The 19,746-nt window shown below is 35.4% G+C and overlaps 1 protein-coding gene across 6 annotated transcripts in view; it reads left to right on the forward strand.

Annotated features, from left to right (window-relative positions):
• Positions 1–7,682: 7,682 nt before the first annotated feature.
• Positions 7,683–19,746, forward strand: part of LOC150092750 (xylosyl- and glucuronyltransferase LARGE1-like) — a 676,688-nt gene continuing 664,624 nt past the window's right edge. For all 6 annotated transcript variants that reach the window (XM_090414755.1, XM_090414753.1, XM_090414752.1 and 3 more), the window contains exon 1: positions 7,683–7,845. The gene's annotated coding sequence lies outside the window, so the exon portion shown is untranslated. The remainder of the gene's footprint in view (positions 7,846–19,746) is intronic.

The following is a 19,746-nucleotide window of genomic DNA, read 5'->3' on the forward strand; positions in this document are numbered from 1 at the left end:
AAATAAGATCAAGTTTCAGCAATTACAAGCAAACTCACAACCTTCTAGAATTCCCAGGTATATACAAAATCACATGTGACTGCGGAAAACCTTATTATGGCTAAACGGAAAAATCTATCCTCCTACATCTCGAGGAACACCAGAGAGATATTGCTTACAAGAGAACCACGGCTACTGCCCTATCAGGCCATGTCCTGTTTTCAATAAACACAAATAACGAAAGCCGCCAACATGAAGTAAATTGGACAACAACTTCAAACCTGCACATTTGCCACGATGAGGTAGAACGCTTCATTGTCGAGTGAAAAGAAAATACCTTGGACTCTCTTCATATGAACAATAATCTCAGCTATAATTTGCCTGACTCTTTCAGCTCTCCTATCAGATAATGGCGATCTCGTGGTTCCACACACACGCACAGATGTACAACAATAGAACTTTAACACGAAATACAGTCGAATTTATAGCTTTATAATTTTATAGCTTTAGAGTGTCTCAATGTTTTTTTCAGTGTCTTTTAATAGCGTTCTATGTTCTTAACGCCTGATGAAGTCGATCCCGATGAAACATGTTGCGTATCAAATAAATATCAATTTGTTATAATTCTCGGATTTTTAGTCAGTTTATATAAAAAATGAATATATATATATATATATATATATATATATATATGACAGAATGATCATTGACTCGGTTAACATACATAGTTTTATGAAAAAAATTGAATGACTAGAACCGAGATTTAATTAAAAAGGTTTTAATATAAACACACTACTAGTTTCGGCCTGTAACAGCCTTCTTCAGGTGACATTATAAAAGAAAAAACACTAAACATTGAGGGTTAAAAGACTGTGAACAACATAGACAGTCTTTATACATAATTAGCATTAAAACGTTGTAGTTGTATTTGAAGCTGTTCTTTCATTTGTTGCATTGTTGGGAGAGTGCGTGCTTGCTGCATCACGTGAACGCCAATACATGATTACAGCTGAATGACTATCTGGGAGGTTGTAGCTTAAGTTGTTATTTAGATGAACAGGATTGAAGATGATTTCTCTCGATTCCACAATTTTTCTCTCTATTTCGTCACTGCAACGGAAGATGTTTGTAGATTTTTCCCAGCAGACTTTGTGACTTTGGTTATCATCATTAGGATTAGCCGAGAAGAGGATATGACTTGATAATGCACTTGCTCGCTGTCTCTTGTAAGTAATGTCTCTCATGTGTTCTTCCATACGCATATCTACAGATTTGTCTGTCTGACCGAAATAAGGAATATCGCATTATGTGACTGCGATATTCCTTATTTCGGTCAGACAGACAAATCTGTAGAAATGCGTATGGAAGAACACATGAGAGACATTACTTACAAGAGACAGCGAGCAAGTGCATTATCAAGTCATATCCTCTTCTCGGCTAATCCTAATGATGATAACCAAAGTCACAAAGTCTGCTGGGAAAAATCTACAAACATCTTCCGTTGCAGTGACGAAATAGAGAGAAAAATTGTGGAATCGAGAGAAATCATCTTCAATCCTGTTCATCTAAATAACAACTTAAGCTACAACCTCCCAGATAGTCATTCAGCTGTAATCATGTATTGGCGTTCACGTGATGCAGCAAGCACGCACTCTCCCAACAATGCAACAAATGAAAGAACAGCTTCAAATACAACTACAACGTTTTAATGCTAATTATGTATAAAGACTGTCTATGTTGTTCATAGTCTTTTAACCCTCAATGTTTAGTGTTTTTTCTTTTATAATGTCACCTGAAGAAGGCTGTTACAGGCCGAAACTAGTAGTGTGTTTATATTAAAACCTTTTTAATTAAATCTCGGTTCTAGTCATTCAATTTTTTTCATAAAACTATATATATATATATATATATATATATATATATATATATATATATCCGCTATAAATTACCGCTATAAATTGGAGAAATATGATGCTCCAAACTCAGTGAAACTGTGTCTATGTGAAATGGATACAAGAAGACAACTGAAAGAGTTTGAAAGAGTCGTTGTAATAGGATGCCATGTTGCAGGCCAATATGTTCGGCTAATTGGACCATCCCAAGTAAACAATCAGCGATATCATATCGATTGATATAGAAGCGCAAGGAGTCAACTGCAAGTACTACCCACAGTGGGCGACAACTGTTACTGTAACTTACAATAACATTCACCGAAAGTGACTGTACGTGTTACGAAGGATAATATGTAAAAACTGCCATTCCCGACACGTTGAATACGGAGTTCCGGGCTTCGACTGGAACACAAATCTGTACAAAAACATTTAGAACTGATGCTCACAACATAGGTTTCCATGGTAGGACCACAATATGCAAGCCCCACATTACCCGAACTAATATGCAGCATCGTCTTCAGTGGTACAAAAAGTGTGTACAGTGGGACGTGGAAGCTTGGAATGCTGTGTTATAGAGCGACGAATCACACTACATTCTCTATTGAGCAGATGGATGCGAGTGGACGTCTCTTACCAGAGTGCGTAATTCAGAGGTGGAAATTCAGATGTAGCGGTGTAATGGTGTGCCCCTGTTTTTCCTGGTTTGGCCTAGGATCTCTGTTTGTGGTGCCACGAACACTGATCTCCGAGAGATATCTGAGCATTCTGGACAATTTTTTTTTTTCTACGAAATGTTTTTTTTCCTACGAAAATGACCATTGTCTCTTTTAGCAAAACAATGCACCCTATGACTGCTGCTGTAACGATATGGTTAATTATGGACATGAACGTGACTACATTTGACTGCTTCCAGAGAGCCCTGATCTCGACTCTATTTGGACATCTGTGGGATGGATTGGAGCATCGGGTGAGGTCAAGGGACGTTCGCTTCCCCCCAAGCAGTCCAGGACCACATTACATGCCTACAGGAAGAATGGTCAAAAATTTCCATTGATCGCTTGTGGAAAATATGTTCAGGATTTCTACAGTCATTGCAGCGAAAGGAGGTCTTACATGTTATTAAGGTGGGCGCCATGGCTGTTTGTTCCTCACACTGTGGTGTCCGTTAACTTCTTTCCAAGTAGTGTATATCACCCCGTATAATGTGTCGATCTAGTTTGTAACAATTCAAGAGCTGAACGGTTCTCACAAGTAGTATTCTTATTATCGGCTGCTAGGATAGAATAGTAGCAAGACAGCTGAGGCTAAAGTTTCTTACACTGGAAAAACGATCAGCATAATTTCTAATTTGTTTAAATTAAAAATTTAATTCTCCACCTCCCCACTTTCAGTTTTGTTTCCACTTGCATAACAGTATTTATACTCGTCATTACATCAAATGTAATGTGTCTCAGATGACAGGTTCAAAATCACACTTTGTTTTTGTAACCATTTCACATCGGAGATGTTTAGTTTCAAAATGATGATTTAGACATCTGTGACGCCGGTGCGTTCTTAAGCGAGCTAATTAATACACAGAGCTTTAATATACATAATGTTTTACGTAAATACCATCTACGTACGGGTTTCCGTATTGATCATAATCAGTATGGAAACCCCCGTCTAGAGACCACATAAAATTCTAGAGGCCACTTCTCTGATAAGCAGGATGTTGGTCTCATATAAGTCGTACACCCACCCACCCACCCCCACACACACACAAAGGTGGTACGTTTCTCCTAGAATAAATTCAGGTTTTTCATCCCACAAAATAGAAAAACCAGCTGTTGGAGAACACACCAAATTAACAGACGGAATATACTTGCTCCATAGCTTTAGTTGCAATTCTAACCAAGCCAAATTAACTTCGTGTTAAGTTTATTAAAGAGGAGTGGAGGGCTGGGTTGTTTTAAATTACTGCCGAAGGAACTATGTCTATTCGGTCAGTATATGATGTCTGTTTACTGCGTGTCTTACGCAGCTTTACGAGTTTGTGGGAAGAGAAGTCTGAATTCGAGAGATAAATCAAATCACCTCCTCCTCCATATGAGACATAATCCACTTCAGTTGAAAAGTCCTTATAAAGGTTTTTCGCGTCTTAGATCAGTATTCGAAGTCAGATCTTCCATCCTAAGGAGATTACTGTTACGAGCTATGGAGGCACATAAGGGGATCTGGAATATAATAATACATGGAATCAAGTAAAGTGATGTTTGAACAAATCATGTACATTATTTCTATTTCTTTTATTGAACTAACTGACCATACACAAATGACACTAAAGATGAGCATACATAGAATGGATGTAAAAAGAAAAAATTTAGACAGTTCTTGTTGACCCAAGGAAGTCTGACTTATATTTAGTAAAGTACTACTAAAAAGTGAATATTTTCGGTTGTATTCAAGAAATACAAGTATTAGTTGCATAAATGGTCACTGTGTGAAATCTTCTATGCAATGTTGAATACTTATTAAATCATGAATGGCTGCTTTGAGGCCAACCATTAACTGAAAAAGTATTTGGAACCGTTAATAGCAGTTTATAGTACTAAAATGTGAATTTTCTTGTCTTGCTGTTTTGCACTTCCAGTATTTTATACAGGTGAAAATGCCAAAGTCAAGATTTTGACCGGAGTACAGTTATTCACATCCAGATATCCTTGCGCTCAATTTCTATCATTCTGTGCTAGAAAATACTTCCTTTAAGATATTCTTAATAATTTCTACAGTATTAGCTCTATACATATTCTTAGTATACGTTTTCTCTTTTGTGAGAACATTAAATTGAAGTTTCGAACACAGATTTCCAAACAATATCACTGTTTCACAGTAATACTGTTCGAATGGTTGATTTTCTTCCCAGTTGTAGCCATTACAGTATTTCAATATTACAGAACTCTGAATTTCCTGATTATACTTCTGACTGGTGCTGTTTTCATAATTCATCTAATGGTGCCTTTTTTCTAAGTTTACTCCAGGACATATAATAAGGCCATAATGTGTGATTCTTGCCAGGACAGTTTTTACGATATCATATGTAAGGACCAACAACGATCGATAAAGTGTCGCTTCGGAGGCTGATACCGAATTTTTTAGAAGATGTGATAGATGATGGCACAGTGACAAGATGGATGGAACAGTAGCTTCGGAGGTTTGATATATTGAGCACAATCAAAGTGGAAGTCAGTTATACAAGGATTTATGCTGTGTTTCTTTGTTCACAATGGATTGAAGTATTAATTATGTTATATGATATAAATAGTTAATTATGATAACACAATAGAATTCTGCTAATTGTGCTCAATATATCAATTTATCACCGTGTGTAAGGTTATTTAAACTAGTGTTTTTTTTTTCAATATCCCCCCCCTCCCAAGGTTTTTTCAGTTAGTAAAAACTTTTACTTCAAAATGATTTGCATTACTTAATTCCTATAAACTTAAAAAAAAAAAAACTCAACAACTCTGGTTTCAAACTACAAGCCGCGATATGTTTCTTAACTATAAGCATCCTCGATATGTAAAAATATAAAATTAAATTAAACTCTTTTCTGTTATTAGTTTTTGAACCAAAATAATTTGGATTTGTGTTTTAGTTGAATGATAAGATAAAGGAATAAAAAAATGATTAAAATGATTATTTACCTTACTCATTCAAGAACTAAGTAAATATATATTGTATAACGCTGCAGAACTTTGTTGCATAAAGCCTATACAATTTCACTGGTCTGGAAAAGTGATTTTAGATATTTTATCAGCCTACAATTTAGTTAGGGTTGGAAAAATTGATTTAAACAAGCAATTAGCAGACTTTCCAATGATGGACTTGGAAATTTGTAGTTCGAAAAAATACTTTAGTCCATTTACAAAGAAATTAATAGTACTATCGGATGAAGAATATATTAATGTAACTATACTCTTGTTGATATAAGATGCGTTAACTTAAGAAGAAAATGAACAAGATGAGAAATCAACATGCTTGAATGGATAATAAATCATTCAGGAAATGTGCTTTGCAAAAATCTCTAACGAAGTCGATTACTTCTCAGTATAAATCGACGCTATCGTTAAGTGAAGTTCATCGAATAGTTATCTTTAAGTATTCGTTTAGAACAATATAAAGAAAGTGAACCATCCTTTTTATTTTAATTGATTGTGGAGATGTACTAATGAAAAGCAGACTTTTCTTAATGATTTCTTATAAAGAGATTTTAATAAGTATATCATCATAATATGCATAAATATGTGTTTTTTTTTAAATTAAAGTATTCAACGAAAGGTGAAATATCATAATCAAAAATTAGGCATAAAAGCAAATAGAATTGGTCAAGTTCCATAGCAATTCTTATACGATTTCTATAGGCTGAAAAAAAAAATGATGTTAGAAAATTTCTGCTGCAAAGTTGCCTTTTAACTTTCAAGATTTTTCACTTAAAGCTACTTGACATAACACATATAATTAGAATATGATTTATTCTTAGATTGTACGTTTCTAAACCCTTTTCAGTCAAAATTGTTTCTATGTGATATCGTTCCTCTTATAAATTTCTACCAATTTTCTTTATCACTGAATAGAAAGCTGATTGAATTCACTTTTTTTTTTTGAGTTACTGCCATAGCAACTAAGACTAAAGAGGTCAGTGTTCTATATCAGCAAATGCGTATGTTCTTTTGGACAGATTTGCTTGTTTTGGGGAAAATAAAACATTCGAGTTTAAGGGGAATTTGCATGATTTCTATGTGAAAACTCTATTCTGTTTATTAGTAATCGCATTCTTACAAGAATTTTGAATTTATAACCTTATTATATGACTCCAATGATAGATGATTCAATTTCTTCTTCCCCAATCAATCTTTCAATAATTAACGCAGTTTATTGAAAAAAAATTATCTAGAAAATTTAAAGGAAAAGCTTTGTGTTTATATTTTTATGTGTGATGTGTCATGAAAGGGGATCAGAAAAACTCTAAAACATTTTGTGACAGAGGAGTAGGAGGCAAGTGTCCAAAAGCTCCGAATGTTTGGTACTCCCTTTCCTGAGTGAGTGGTAAAGACGGTTTAAGGCAGAGTGTATAGCCATACATGATATAAGATTCATGAGAAGAATCACAGTGAAATCGATTTGTAAAGATGAAAACGAACATAGATGTAATATTCTCCGTTTGCAAATTTCAAGGTATCACTTTGCTATTAATACTTTACGTTTACAGCAGTGTTTGAGACGTTTTTAAATGCAGTGTTATTTTATTTTTATTTTTTATTTTTAATCTAGCAACATGTATCGCAAGCATAATTTGTGTGTATATGCTATAAGGGATGCTGTGGAATACACTAAATTGCATTCATTTCGTGGTCAACAGACTCCAGAGTTTCAAAACCAAGTCATGGATCCAGCAACATTTTCTCCACGATTTACTTGAACATATAATCTATATTTTTTTCTGAATAGCGGACTTCCAACTTGATCTACTTTAGTCTTTTGCACTGGGACAATTGTTTGCTTTGAATTACCGATGCCTATCCAGCTACTGTTGATTGCAGAAAACAGCACAATCGACATAAAAATGTAAAAGTGAATGTATAATGTATCACGAAAACAGCGTGTGAACCAGATCATCAAATTCTGTAGCCTGGCATTCACCAAACAAAAGAAAAAAAAAAGCGCTCTTGTTGGCTCATCTCTCCTCTAACTATCATTTCCCCCACCTCCACCCGAAAATAGCCTCTCCCAACTCGAGACCGAGGGAGCCATGAAGACGCCAGAAGCCATTGAACGCGTTTGTGTTCCGCGTGCAGACGTTTTATCGTGGCTGAGCTGGCTCGGCCTTGTTTCGATAAGGCGGCGAAAAGCAATCTGTTGTCGGGAATACTTTAAGCAAAGGAATCTGCATTTGCGAGGCAGCCACGGTCCCTGGAATCTGAAGAACGCACTGCAGGTAGGTCCGATCGCTTTGTCTACGCCTACGTCTGATTATTTGTGTGTGTGTGTGTATGTATGCGAGCAGTTAACCAACATTGCTCTCACTTCGATACAGCTGATGTTTCTCGTCCCTTGCCCGCTGCTGCTGTTCGCCGTGGCGCGAGTATCTTTCTCTCTTTATTTTTCTACGGCGTGCGGTCTGGAGTTATTCAGTAAAGCAGAGGACAACGTTTATGTTAGTCGCAGTATCCTTTTTATCACACATTCGTCCGTGTTGCATTGAGCTCTATAATGCCAAACGGTGACGGGCAGTGTGAAATACCGAAACTGTGACGTATGTAAGCCACCCTCGTAGTGTGGTTGTTACATTTGAATGGGAGAGACCGTGGGTGTACCGTGAGGCGAAAGCATGAATTATGAGTATAACATCGGTGCTCACTACAGCACGACAATGAGCTGTCCTCCAGGAGAAGTTGGCTAGGGAGTTTCTCAACATGACGTTTTTACATATTGTAGTATGCGATTTAAACTAGTATATAGAAAGAAAGAATTTAGTTCTATTAAATAAAGGAGGATGTTAGAATTGTAAGATGAAACAGGTGACGGTTAGGACAAGGAAAATCAGTTACGAATATAACCATATAATACTTGTGCCCTCTGAGGGAAGAAGAAGAGAATCGTCACTCTATAGCCTATTTTCTTATACACTTACAATAAGCAAACTAACCAATGCTTTTTATCTTTCTCTCTTTTTTATTTAAATGATAATATGGTAATTTTAAGCATATGTTTAGTAATAGGGATTTGCAAGAGGTAAGAAAGTCTGCTTAGAAATTTGGGAATATGCTTTTCTATGTCAATTCTATCCCCCAAAAGCTGATAACTTATAAAACATTCAGCACCGTAAACAGACCGAGAGTCAAATAATCGAGAATTCCCCAAAGATAGCAAATACGGTAAAATTTTCAATCCACTTCTGGTTGCAGTAGCGGGACTGGTCTCGCACCATCTGTAAGTCAACTCTCATACCCGATCGACATCGTCTCCTACCCACGAAGAAAAAAAAAAGCAGTTAGGCAGTATATCACAATAAATAAATAAATATTGGGTGATCCTTCTTCTCCATCTTAGATCATTATGGTTCAAAGAGTGAAAACATGGAATGAGAGGCCGGGCCTCAATTCTAATCAGAATAGATTCTTAAATCTCCTGATTTCAAGAATAAGCTTTGGCTAAGGGGGAATATATGGATTCGTAGTCATCAATCGATGAATCCGGTTTTAGATTGTACTAATTATTTCTTTACAGCTTTAAGTAAATATGAGGTATTGATACTTGCGGTCTTCTTGTATTTCAATAAGTTTTTATATTCCAGTAGGAAAAGAAAACTTTATCAATTAATATCCGTTTCAGTGCGCTCAGATTAGTGTAAATAAATTTTAAGCTTTGATCCTCATATGACCGGTCAGGATTTTGTAAGAACCGAGAAAGGTTGAGGAAATTAATAATTTTTTTTTCTCATAGTAATTAAGGCTCTGGTTGTTTCAGAATCGTATTTTAAAGCAAGTAATATTAATTGTGTGTTGTGTCTATTTTAATTACGTCAACGAAGATATGATTTCTATATTCCACAGCATTATTTGTTCTTCATGCAGTTCTGCATGAAGAACAGAAATGAACCTTAAAAAAGTTAAGAGATGAATGCGCCCAGTTACATGTATTGTCTCTTACATATGTAGCGTAAAATACTGCAGTCGAATTCAGTCTTCGTTTATCATAGTTCTTTCTTTTGAGATAAAGAGTGAAAATTCAGCATCGACAAAAATTCTGTTTTTATTGTTATCGTTGCGTGTGATAAACATCTTCACAGCAACAGAAAAGCCTAAAATAATATATTTTTCCTCATAAAGTAATAAATTATGTGGCTTTCTAATTTTTTGAACTTCTTCAAACTGGCAAAGCAAATTATGAAATTTGTTCTAGTATATCACTCAACTGATTCAGCTGCATTTTTCAGTAAACGAAGCGTAATAATTTTTCTTTTTTTTCCATTTTTTTTCTTAATATGTATTTGCTATTCATTGCAAATGCAAATGTACCTCGATGTCGTAAAGTCATTGCTGAAAACATTTAGTTCTCTTTTTTGGTTTCAGAAAGTAATATTTTCAATTTTCCCCGTCCCTCTAATTGTGATGTTTATTCCAGTTAATGATAACTTGAGTTCTGTTAAACTCAAGTTTACCAGGATACACGATTTGGAGTGTAATGAGGGTGAGGAATAGTAGTCGACTGTTTCGGGACAGAAATTCCAGCAGAGACCTTTTAAAGAAGAGAGCAGTGGCATTGTTTGATAGATTTCTATCAGTTCCATCAGCCATTTCTTAAACCGATTATTAATTATACGAATGATTACACTTAAGAACTAGATTAATTATGAATACTTTTAATAAGGTATACTTAAAGTGTGAGAGTGGATATCTTGGGGGAAAACTTTCTTAATTTAAAATTTTTCCTAAGTAAGAAAGCGTCTGAAGGATCTATTAACCAGCGTCATTGCATTCAAGATCGTAAACTACATAAAGTTGACACGCTGGGTATAGTGTGACTCACACTGGGGTGATCAATCTATCGATGTGTCGGTTCCACTTCATAAGACATTAATGCAGATAACAAACAGAATGAGGCCAGCTGCCCATAGGGAGTGAGCCCCTTAAGATATCGCAGGCTGCTAAATGTAATGAGGCTATTCACATGGTCCTTGAAAACAAAAAGAAAATACAGTACAAGAGTTCGCCAACACACACATACAGAAAGAGAGAAAAAAGATGTTGTGTTGCAACTTCTTTAGTGTAAACACCTACATTTTAAAAGCATTAACCTGATACTAGACAGGATACGATACTGTGGGCAGACTGGAAATCCATCTGTATGTATGTACGTGTTAGGTTGTTGTTGTTTCTAGGAATTATAGTTGAAGTTACTAAAGGCTATGAGGCCAGTATATGTATTATGTTTAATTGTATAAGTTCTTCTAGTAGGTTCCAAACTCATTCCGTCAAAAATCAACAAAAATACAACTATGTATTGCTACATTCATCACGTAATCATTAGACAGTCATTATTCTATACAGAATAATATAATAAATATATGCAAGAGATTATACATAATACATAAAAAATCAGCTTTCAGCAGAATAGTTTCTGTAAGAATATGCATCTTGTCAGAGAGAGAGAGATACATTTCTTCATATTTAGTTCGTTAGGGCTGGAATTGCAGATCTGAGATCAGTGTGTTACTGTTTGCCTGCTAAGTTTATTCTCCAGCCGGGTTGCCTGCATCGCGGAGAAAAAAAAAAAAACAACTATGTCACGTCCGTACGAGATCAGCTAACTCTCCTTCAAATGAAAAGTCATTATAAAGTACTAATTATATGAAGAGCCAAAGGCTTCATTTCTCATTCGGCTAAGAAACAATATGGGATGTAATATCCCTTAACTTAAATAAGTTCATGTCGCCGAATTGAAGCCTTTGGCTCTTCATATAATTAATACTTTATTAGGACACCTTCTTGGCAATTCTCATAGAAGGGATATAAGTTCTGTTCGCTACAAGCTTGATATTAACTAGGTCTACTTACTCACTGATGAGACCCCTATGAGGGTGGAAAACGGTGCGGGGTGGATCTGGCTTTGAGAGGCTTCGCTATCAGGTGCTGCACTATCTAGGTATTTGCTTACGCTTGGAATCGCCGAACTTCATATAGTTTCTATATTCGGCATGAAACTCTTTGAGTTTCTCATTCGGCTAAGAAACAATATGGGATGTAATATCCCTTAACTTAAATAAGTCATTATAAAGGTGTGATTCCAATCTAGATCTTTTCCAATCAAAGAGCAAATGTCGTGATGTGACTGCGCTCAAAGGCACTTCTGCACATTAAAACAGACAAATCAGCCGCAGAGTACACGCAGTTTATAGACAAAAACTACATCATATCCAGTAGCAATGTACTGGTTTTCCATAAGGAACGGTCGTACCTGCTCTTGTGGGTCTCACGGTCATTAAATCATCATACGCTAAATGAATAAATACTGAGTTCCTTTACATTTGAGTCAGTTTGTGTTGGTCTCCTTAGGATCAGCATTCTTAATCCAGAGTTCGCAGACGAATGGGGAGGGTAGACTAGTTTTAAAATGTAAAGAAAATCGAACTTATAAATTAAAAAATGATGCATGATGCAAGTTCTTGGCTTTCCAGGAGCTTCTCCGACTTGAGAAACCGCAGCTATCCATCGCCTAACCTCGTAGAAGGTCATCTCTGTCTACTATCATTAATACTACAATGATAGTCAGTCCTTCTGTATTAAAAAAAAAAAAAACAAGAAAAACCTAGTAGATCGATGAGTGACATAGGCAGCGATGATGATAACTTGAACCGGAAGCGGTTCGTTGAAGACAAAGTCCATCAGAGTCAACCTCCAAACTTCGGAGTATGTTGGGGAGGGGAAGGTTGACAAGTGGGTTTTATCTTCGTAATAGATTAATAAAGTTAGTATTGGTATTGATGAAATGTGCTTTAATATTTCGTTACCGCTGACTTCCTGGATCAAGTGGTCTAGGTTATTGTTTTCCTACTTCCGGATTCTTTAGTGACTTATAATATGAATGTACCTACTGCTACAAACAGGACGTTTCCAAGTAGAGTAAAAACCTTGAGTATATCAAACTTTATTCGAGCTAAACTACATGTTGTTGAATAATTAACCGTTCACTCCATTAAAAAAAGTAAGTTATTAGCATTCTTTAGGTCCAGACAGGAGGTACCAATTACATACACAAACACGCTCACAAGCCAAATAACCTTAACCCATTCCTTACGGAACTTTAAAAATATCTGCTTTTCCTCTACTTCCGTCAATCTGGTTCAGTCAGTAGGTCATTATCTCCTGCATTGCTAACCGGTTATAAATAACTGCAGGGAATACACATACACACAGAGCACAACCTATGTTACGTGTCTGTACAGTCGCCAACTAGTCTCATCGAGCTAAATACGAGGGCATGGAAAATAGTGTGTCTCAAGGTAGATGTAATTAGTCCTGAAGGAATATTAATCTTCTCATGCCGTGTTAGTCTTGCCTACCCAGGGACAGCTAAAATCACGAATATTAATCCTCATTCGTTCTGCACTTTTATTATTATTTTTTAACCTGTAAGTTGCAATTTTCGGATGTCATCCGGAGAATTCTCATATCCCAATAGTGCTTTTTCATGACCTTGCAAAGTATCATAAATAAATTAGCTATAATCATAAAAAAAAGAAAAAAAAAACTAAACTACGTCAGAGCATGCTTTGAATTTAAACCAACACCGCTTCACTCGGTCATGTTTTATTATTATTATTTAAATCTTGTCGCAAGGTATATTGCGACAGGGCTTTAAAAATATAATCAACACTCTTGGACCAGGAAGTATTTTATTTTTTAAAAGTTACGAAAAATAAGATCTAGATAAATACCGTAAATTTCTCCTTCGTTTTTTCCCTTTCTTTCTTACGTTTTTACCCCATTATAATATAGAATTTTGATTTTTTTTTAATGTGATGCCCACGTAATAAAGGCTGTAAGCCTATAAATTAGTACAATGGGTGGTATAAGCATTTTTTCCATTTTTATTAATTTTTTAAAAGTTACCTAATCTGGAACTTTTCTCTCGAGATATATGGTACTTTTTCCAAGTTGCTTCAAGCTTCCAGTAAGCGGGGAGATGGTTTCACCGGGCGATAAATTTCAACTCCTATTTAAAGACAATCACAAACATCCATGGTCACAGCGGAAAACGAACTTGCGGTCTGTCGACTGAAGAACAGATACGCTAACCTCTCAAATTGAAGCGAGATTGGAATAACAAGACTGCTAGAAGGTGTTTGCATAATAGCGATATTTATTTTGTGGGGGTATAAGTGTCAGTTTAAAATGAAAATAGTTTAAATTAAATAATAAAACATTTTATTTCACGATCCCAATCACACGTTCCCCTCCCCCTCTCATTTTGGGGTGAGATCTAAGGGGAGATCTCTCCTCTGCGCTAGAAACCAAACAATGACACTTTTTTTTTTTCAAGCCACCGTAGGCTTCTAATAAACAGGACGATGGTTTTAAACTGGGGCATAAAATCCCCTACCACCTAAAGATTTTCATAAAGATCCATGCTATCGTGGAATTTGAACCAAACATTGAAAGTTACACACTCCGACAGACAGCGCCCAACATTAAAAACTATAGTCTAGACCAGTGATGGCGAACCTTTTTACCCAGGTGTATCAAACATATATATTTTTTTTAAATATTGACGTTGTTGATGTGCCACTTGCATATATGCATTATAAATGTAACTACATAATCATAGATGGTGACTTATACATATCATATTAGGCTATTTATTTCATAGGACATTGATATAAAATCTATGAATTCATATTATACGATTAATTTAATAAAGTGAAATTACAAACTTACATTACATTTAATGACTTTTCTGTTGCTGAGTACTGGTAGAAAGTTCTTTCAATGAACAAACCTACCTTCGCCTTAACTGAGAGCGATCTGACACGATTTATCGCAGTTTTTTCATCAGAATACCAATATTTTTCAACATCCAAGATGTGTTACCTGAAACCCTCAAGTGTGTCAGTGCTGACACACGTGTCATAGGTTCGCCATCACTGGTCTAGACCATGGCGATTATGAATCTTGGACAGCTATTTTATATTCCTGAATATCAACCGATTAAATCTTTTTCTTCTTTTTTTTTTGAAAGAGCCTTTTCCAACCCAGAATCATGAGTGGATAAGAATTTCTGTCCAAATCACATAAATTTTCTTGCTGTCAAAAAGAGAACTATCCATTATATGTAATTCTTAGATGATTTAGGAAGGATTCGTAAGTGTGGCTTGGCAAGATCAAACCATAAAAGCAAAGAAGCCTAAAGAAAAGTTGCTGATATTTAACTTCTAATCCTTTAAGTTAGGTTACTGTGAAGGGTAGTCATCGTTGTTTATCGATGTAATAATTTAGTTTTTTGATAGCACGATGATGCAATAAATCCAATTATTTGGAACATTTTTAATTTTTTGTTGCTGTTTTTTCAGTCTGATAGAAATAATCAGAAACACGTTATTGATGTTTGATATTCCACATTGAAATGTTTGTTGTATAATTTTGTTACCCGAAAATACAGTCGAGAGAAAAAGAGAAAGATTAATATAGGATATGTTTTTTTCTTTCTTTCTTTCTCTCTCTCTCTGATACAGTTCGTTGTTAAAGTGATGCAATTCAATATAACATACCAATATAAAGTAACACTTTTACAGTCTTATAATTTATTTCCTCTGGAGAATCCTTGCAACTCCTGTCCACTCGGTGATGTAGTGCATTTACAGAAGGCGACAGGAGAAAAAAAAAAGTTCAGTGCCGAAAAAGGACGAAAAAAGCGTACTTGTGTTATCCACTTTAATTCAGTCCAAACAGCTGACGGAGGAAGTGGCTTTAACAGCCGACTACTTTTCCGTGTGCCCTTCACATAACGTCAAGGTCCCCCTACCACAACACACGCACACTTATGGCACTGAAAAGGACATTGTTAGAGTAGTGGCGGGTGTTGGTGGGTGTGTGTATGGCGGAGTCAACAACCGGCTCTTGCAAGGGGGAACAAGTTCTGAGTGGGTTCGTGTATGACATACAATAGATCCTCTCTTTATTGTAGGGAAGCAGTAAAGCACGCGAAATTCAATGTAAAAAATCGAAACGCACATTGACTTCGTCGTCATCATACATCTTAAAAGAAACAGGAAACCATCTTTTGATTTGAAAACCCTGTAAAACGCATTCTGAAATAATACTGCTATTATTATTATTTGGAAATCATGCATGAAATTGCAAGATATTCTATAATTCGAAATATGGTAACATTCTGGCCACACAATGTGTTTTTTTTTTCTTATTATTATTATTGAACCTGTTGTAAAAATACGAGCAATTACGTCACAATAAAAATATTAATGAATATAACAAAGTAATTCCACATTTATTTGAAAAACTATTACATCTTTATAACTTTTCTATAATCTGTTGTACAAAATGAAAATATTTATTTCATTTCTAGTAGGCAGAAATTGCTTCGATTCACATGCCTTTCATCATCGCTGCTTTTCTTTTCTATTTGCTGGATTTGTTGTAATCAAATCCATCTCCGTATTCCTTTAACATTAAAGATGCTCTTCTATGTAAGCCGCATGCCAATCCAAAAGCATCAAGTAAGTTGCTCCTAAATGAAAATGCCTGAATTCTCTTTCACAAAAGATGCGTTTATATAGATCTCTGACCATAGCGCAGCAATTAAGTGCTCTTATTATACACCGTTACGACCAGAGCTCAAATGATAAAGGGCATAAGCAGCTGGATTCTATGTTTCTGCTGGTAAGGACATCCAAATATAATGAGCTAAATGCTCCTAATCCATATTGATTAGTTCAGACCTTAAGTTAATGTATTCATATTTCATTTTACTTTTCATTAAATCAATTGACTTTTCGTTGAAATTTCCTACCATATAAGTGGTTTGCAGCTTAAAATAAAAGGTATCATGAAATTTTTTAAAATCTATAGGTCAAAAAAAAAAAAGGTCAAGTCAGATTTGATTTGGTAAAGGCCACGTACAAGTATGTACAGCAAAATCGTTACCTGCTGTAGACTTAAAGCGAAGGGAATTAGAATGTAGTGAATGACTTTACCAGATCTCGGTTGAGAGAGAGAGAGACCGCTACTGTTTACCTACTATATCGATCTGCGCGCACAAAAATGCTGTCAAAAGCGGGTTTATTTCGGAACTATTGATTTTTTTTCTGTTGAACGCATCATCTTTCTTATCATTTTGACGCGAGCTGTGTACTTAAAACTATCTATCGTTGGTCTGTGGAGCTGAAATGCTCGGAACGGTGTTTAGATTGGCGTTTGTGCTCTTTTGGTGGTTAGTGGGCAATCGTTTTGGTTCCCCCAGCTGTTTCTTCACCACGGGAGTGAAAACTTCCACTGTAGTAGAAATACGGTTTCATAATGTCAGTACTGTTCTCGGTGCTTTGTGTTGATAACTGAAGTACTGTGATGGAAAATGAGGGAAGGGAATAGCGCGAGTGAGAGAAGGAAATGAATGTCCTACACCTGCTTGATAACAGAGCTATCTTGATTGATTGGTCGACCAATGTATTTTATTTCAGTAACTGACAAATTGTAGAATATTTTTCTGGAAAACTTCTTGGAGGCTTAAAATGAATGGAAGCATTTAATGTTTTTATTTTATTTTTTATTTTAAAGTGACAGATCGATTTGTTTTGTATCTCATCAGATTCAAAAATTTAAATGAAAATCTGTAGTATCGGGTTGTGGTTAAACCTATCTCAGTAAAATCCAATAAATAAATAAACAAAAAACCTCCTGAAAGCCAAACATATCACAAAACTATCCCGTCATATCAAAAAGCCACACACAAACTAGAATAAACTGAACAAAAACAGATCCATATTATTGATTCCTTATGGATACTTGAGCAACAATAAAATTAGATTAGAATTACCAGCCTGGCTTGTTGAAGTTAGTGTATACGCTCTCCAACCGACAGGCTGTGGGTTCGAATTCCACCAGGGCATGGATGTTTGTGAATGTCTTTAGGTGGGAGATGACTGCCATAGATGGATGTAAGACTGCCACCATCCATCATATTTAAGCCTAAAGTAGTTATGAAAAAAGTTCTGTGTTTGGTCTCTAGAGCAGGATTTCGGCATTATCTAGTCAACGGCACCAGTACTAATGGTAGGATTCACACAAAGAACTCTGTAAATATTAGACGTTCTCCTTATAAAATCATCCTCTGATACATGTCCTAGTTGAAATACACCATTTCAAAACAGGATAAAGTGTATTACTACAGATATAGTCTTAGTTAATTAGAAATGACCAAAGCGCATGCAAACGATCGTGTCTAGAATAACGAGCGTATTGCGTCTCCTTTCTGTATTTTTCCGCAGGTATGAATATGAAAAAGAAACTCTCTCTGTTTTTTTTTTTACCAAAAAAAAGGAGAAAACTTTCCGCCCTTCCTAAATCGTTTTTACCTATCTTTCTAACTGTATCTATCCACTATCCATTCATTTCTTTCCCCCCTACCTATCCCTTCCTTCAGCAAATGCTTTCTGACAACATACTGTATCATGGCCTAATCCCCAGAAGCTATACAAAAAGTAAGCCATTATAAAAAGGATATTAAATGCCTATTTATATCTTACAGACAAATTCCAATATACCAGGGAGCTTATGAGAATAGCATATTCGGCATTGGAGTTTCCTTGGATTTGCACTACTTAAAAAGCATGAACTCTGCTCAGGAGCCTGTATATTCGCCTTTTATCAGCGCTCTTAGGTCTGACTGCTGTTTCGAACTGTTGGTTCTCATCGGTGACCAGGCAGAAATCAAAAGAGGATAAGAACGAGGCCTCTATTTAACTGTAGCAGTAAACCAAAGGATATATTCTTAGAAGCTCTCTGTTCAATTGGAATTTGGTTATAAGATATAAATGGATATTTAATATCCTTTTTATAATAAATAAAACTTAGAATAAAACTTTTTCAAGTTTTAAAGTAAATAATTTTTTTTTTCAAATGCCAAAATTTAAAATATAGCGTTCGAACCGGTTCCCTTATAACAAAACTTACTAGAGAAGAAATTGATCTTAGCCTTGCTCTGAGTTGTTTGGAACTGATCAGCACTTTTAAATGAAGCCACAAGTAACGGATTTAGAAGAAGACACATATTCTACGCCAAGTTTCGAATACTAATTTTAATGGCTTTGTAGGACTAGGTATAGAAATATAGCAAGATCCCTTAAGAACTCGTAGAGTAAAATTAAAACTCTTTTATGAATAGGGTGTTCCAGAAAGACTTGCTTCATAGATGACGCATTCACATTTCTTGGTGTCATTATAACTATGATCCTAATTTATTTGAAAGCACTTAATAAAATTATTTAAGGAAAATATAAAATTCTAGAAACATTATACTTTCGAATAGTGGTCTAAGTGGAATGACTCATGCCCCACTATTTGCCATCAACTGCGGATGCTGGGCTCTTTCCCCTGTCAGAATTTACAGTAGGAATAAACATTGCGTGGTACGATATCACTTATAGTTTAATTACATTTTACATTCTGGCTGGGATAAAAATCACTATCAGGAAATGAAAATAATGGGAACAAAGAATCATTTTTCTCTTATCTTTATAGTGCATATTGTGTGCACTAGAGGAGTAGTTTAGACTTTGGTACTGTCAGTCAAGTGCGGTATTTAGCTTTAGGATATAGGGCAAAAGAGGGTGTGGTGCATTATGTTAAGGAACTTCCTAAATGAATAGAGTTGTGTTCAGCTGTGTTTGAGTGACATAAGCAGAAATGTACTCTACTTATAACACTGTTATGGACTTCAGTGCTGTTTCCTGCTGTCTACTGTCCTAAAAAGACACGTAAAATATCAAGTCTAGTTTGAAACAGGGTTAATACATTGATAAAAGATTTTTGTCACTCCCCGTTCACCAGTTTGGCGAATACACAATGATTATAGAACAACATCGAAATCATTTGCATAAAAATGTACTGTATTTTAAAGTATCTGAATCCACAATATCTCTCACTTGAATAACTTTGCTGTTTCACATTTTTAAAAGGAAGCTTTCATCCTTATCTAAGAAAATTAACTGTTTTCTATCTTAGTATTTAAAATAACTCCAAGAAGAAATATTTTACCTACAATTGTGAACGTTTACAGCATTTTGTACGTGCCACTTTTTATCCTCCCAAGAAATAAATGAAGT

This window comes from Typopeltis vanoorti, chromosome 25, assembly GCF_054136105.1.
Source record: "Typopeltis vanoorti isolate ZY-2024b chromosome 25, IOZ_Tvanoo_1.0, whole genome shotgun sequence".
Classification (NCBI taxonomy): domain Eukaryota; kingdom Metazoa; phylum Arthropoda; class Arachnida; order Uropygi; family Thelyphonidae; genus Typopeltis; species Typopeltis vanoorti.